We start from the raw sequence: 4,634 nt of genomic DNA, 5'->3' as shown, positions 1-4,634 counted from the left end.
AGTGAAACTCTGGAGCACTTTCTTTGTCACTGTCAGGCATTCGTCGAAGTTAGATCCAAGTATCTTGGAAGTGATGTTATTCCGGAAATAACATTCTTAACCAACACTAATTGGAAGATTCTTAGGAATTACGTCCAAGAAACTGAGTTTCTAAACATGAAACCTAATCTAACCTAAGTGTCTTTAACAGAGACAAACAGATAGATATAGCTCGACTGAAAATTTAATAAGGTTTCGAAATATATGTGTTTTATATTAAAAACTATAATAGATTAGTTACTAGTTTACAACGACGCCAAAAATTAGACAAATTATATATTTAATTTTTTCTAATTTTAGTTAGTGTTTTTGGAGGTGGTAGGTTTAACATCCAACTAACTAACTACCTGCTACATTTTTTTCACATTATCAACTGACGTATGGAGCAATTTTGCCAAAGTTTAGGATAATTTAACATTACACATCATTTTTTGGCATTTCTTGGTAAGTTAAATTTATTCCTCATCAATATATGTTCAAACAATGTTAAGTATGTTTTAAAGATTATTAACATGTTTATGGAATTCAGTATTTAGTTGACTTAGTGACACCGTTTTGATATAAAATATCATAATTCAATGAGAATTTCCCTCCATTCCACATTATGACTCTCAAGACATAATATAAATACCTTACACTACATTATTTTCATTAATTTACAGTATCTTCTTTAAATGACAATTTCTTCAAAATTTTATACACATTTACACAAAAACATATACTAACATATTAAGTTAAGAAATCATTGTCATATTTTCTTTCAAACTATTGATTATGAATATAACAATAGTTTTAAAATTTAATCATCCATATGATTGGTCCTTAAAAAAAATGAAAAATTCACACAAGTCTACTTAAGCCGAGTGTTGTGGAATTTTTTTATTGGAAATATTTTTACCTCTTTTTTTTTGCTCTTTTTCTCATTGATGAGAAAAATATCATATGATTATTTCCCCTCATATATCCGGGATTATTAAGCAAATCCTTTGTATCCTTTGTTTTCATATTCCAATATATTTTTGCTAAATCATGTAACAAATTTTTAGTCAACATTTTTCTACTTTACTTTTTGATGTCGAAAAAATGTATAGAAAAAAGAATGATAAAAGCAAATAACAATAAAATAGAACGTGTTACTAAAGGATTTTTACAATATATATTTTTTCTCATTTTTTAGCTGGATGTCAAAATAATAATCTATGAATTTATAATATTTGACACGTATTAACCGTAAGCATTACGATAACATTTTCTACACAAATTGTTAAAATACATATGGAGTGTTTTTTGTGTAAAACTTGTGTTAATGTAAGGTACGTGTATGCGTAATAGTTATGTAAGAAATCTACAATTGTTTGTGAATTTGACTGTGTGTGTCTGTGTGGGTTTGCGTCTATGTGAATACATTTATATGTAAATTGCAAATATATTCATATGCTTTGCGTCAATTTGTATATTAGAAAATATCAATAATCTTAACACGCATCACATACAGATACTCTAACAGCAGCAACCATCACCACGAATTATCACAAGATAATACCAATCGTACAAATTTAGTTTGATTATATGTTTGTGACCTTATACTTATGAAATCTTACATATATATTTACACATTTGTGCAATACATTTGCAAAGTTTACCCAATTCTCATTTATATTTGAAATCACGATAACGTCTGTTTTAAAACCAATATAATTAGTGTGAACAATGATTGTAGTCCAATTTAGGTCAGAAGAGCAGCAAAATGGCCCTGGTATCAATGAATGTCGAACAAAGATGTTCTTATCTTTACCAAAAGACAAGCTGAATTTGGTGTTAGTTGTATACTTTACAACCTGATTAATCCAGGAATGCTGGACATGCCATTCAAATGTTGGGCGAGAAATTCAAATATCATATTCTTACTGGTAGGGGAAAAGAGGAAGTTGCAGATAGGTGTATACTTTATTAATTCCTTAAAGTGACGATGGCGAGATATTCAAACATCATGCTCGTATATGTAGGGAAACACTTGAACTCTACAGGCAACTGACTCGTAGACGCATTTTGCCAACTCTACCAGCCAAGATGAAGAAATCACACAACTTGTTTTCAAGCGAAGAAGAAGTGGCCAAAAATAAATAAGGAACGAACGGACCGTTTTCTGAAACATAACCCAACTCAGCAAAATGGTAGCTTTCATCACAGCGCGCTGTTTAGCAATGAAACAATGATAATTGTTTCTTGAAGCGATCAACATGAGGAAGAAGATTAACCAATTAAAGAGCTTGATAAGGAGTTCTCGGACTATCTTCTGAAACTTAGCCGATCCCAACCTAGCAAAATTATAGCTGTCATTACAGTGCTCTGTAAATTTGGTTACAATGCAATGAAACTTGAAATATCTCACAATAACTATTGTACCTATTTCCAATATGATGAAAAAAGGAATCAATTAATTTTTGAAGGACGTCTCAGAGCAATTTAGAATTAAACTATATAATTTAAATGCCTTTATCAGGCATTGCTGTTGATTTTGTAAAACAAACTCTAAGAGTAGTAGCTCTACTATCTAATTATACTGATTAGTACAATGTACTGTAAATTTGTTAGTCCAGAAATGAGAACTAAATACCTTATAATGATAATTGTAGAAACGGTCAAGATGAGGAAGAAGATGAATTACTTCATTGGGGGATATCCGTCTTCCATAATTGGGACCTTTATTTCAGGAGAATGCCTCGAAGTTATCTGAAATTTAATTATGTAATCTCACTGCATTCCTACTTTTCTCGTTTAATCTACTTACAGTTATCATAAAGGAATAAAAAGGACCTATGCCTCTATCACAGCCTGCAAGTTAGCAACCAGATATGGATAGAGAGGTTACAAAATGAATATCAATCTGCTTTACTACTACAATCTGCTTTGCTACAAAATAGTTTTTTTTTAAGAAACAGAGAGAGAACTGAAGGAGAAGGATTAGGGAGAAGTAAACAGATATGAAATGAAAATTTTAATTCTTAAAATTCTAAGAGTCATAAGGACCAAGGTCACACCAAATGTGTTAAATTAAGGAATGCAAGGATACGTTTCCATTGAAGATCTAACAGATCAGTTAGATCAGAGAAATGTTACGTCTCCGTGTCTTTTGACCCAAACAAGCATAATTGTTAAATGTCTTGCCATCATATTAAGAGTCGCCCGGCATTCTTGGACAAGTCTTGATGTAGAATATACACCGAACATGGGTTGGCTATCAGTAATGATTGTGATATCTCTTTTAGATATCTGAGATTAACTAAGCCAATTTGATGTCCTTTTTATCGTCAAAATTTCAACTGATGAGATAGTATCATAGAGTATAAAAGAGATTTTGTTTCTAAGTTCCTCAATGAATATGCTTCCACTAAATCCTTTCCTTGCTTTTGATCTATCAGTGAAAATATGAAGACCACACAAGGACCATTTACCTTTTAAATATTTTTCTCAACCGCTTTTATTTACTGTCACAACTCTTACAACATATTTTTACATTTCAAGTCCGTTTTCAGGACATCGAGGCATCGAATTCCTTTCCTGAGGGCTTTCCTCTTCATTGAATTGAGTGGTAAATATAAAGAAATTTTGGGAGTAACTATATATTTTGAATTAGGTCATTATCGATTGATATTTTTAAAATTCACTACCATTATTTATTCATTCATCATATTGATGGTAGAATGTCTTCAATAGCTGAATATTTATTCAACAAATATTTTTGTTTATCAACAAATTTCTGTTACAATTCAAGACGTTATTTAACATGATTATCTATTCTTATGTCAGACACAATGTATATAAATATTTATTCTTATAATTTCTTTGTCTATTGGGTGTATTTACATACATACATAAATAAGTAAATATTCAATATGTTTAATATCGCTTTTATGAAAGCATTAACGTATGGAACGTGTTGAATATGTAGTGTCTACATATACATAGGAAATCTCACTTGTATATATGTAAAAAGATTTTCATATCTACATATATGTGTGATATATCCTTATAAGGATATAAGCAATATGCCGAATACAGTTTAAACACACTCAAGTGAGATCTGTTTTTTTTTGTACATTAGAGAATTGCGTTCCTAATTCTTTTTGCAGCTTTTTCGTTTTTTTTTTATATTTTATTCTCAAAAGAATGTTAGTATTTCGTTTTTGGGGATAAAGACGATGATAAAGCCAATCATATTCTTAATCGTATTATGGTTTTTGTATATTTTGGCAGTTGTATATTTTTCGGTCTTATTTATCTATGTGTCTGTAAGCGTCTGTATGTGTTTTATTTGTTTGTATTTTCTAGGGCAATATTAAGCTAGTGGTTTTTCTTAAATATTTGCAAATATCTGTGGGCTGATTACGCAGCCTTGAAAGGTATTTATTCAATGCGGCATGTTATAAATTTAAAATTTTTTTTTTACAAGGAAAAAAATCTAGCTTGCCTTGCTATTAATGGCTCTATGCACTCGAAACTTTATAAGCGATATTTGAAACATAGTCTAACAATTTTTTCTGTAATTTTTAATTATTCTTTAAGCCTACATTTATCAAAAAAAAAAAAAAAAA

The sequence above is a fragment of the Lucilia cuprina genome, chromosome 5, assembly GCF_022045245.1.
Source record: "Lucilia cuprina isolate Lc7/37 chromosome 5, ASM2204524v1, whole genome shotgun sequence".
Classification (NCBI taxonomy): domain Eukaryota; kingdom Metazoa; phylum Arthropoda; class Insecta; order Diptera; family Calliphoridae; genus Lucilia; species Lucilia cuprina.
This window is presented reverse-complemented; position numbering follows the sequence as displayed.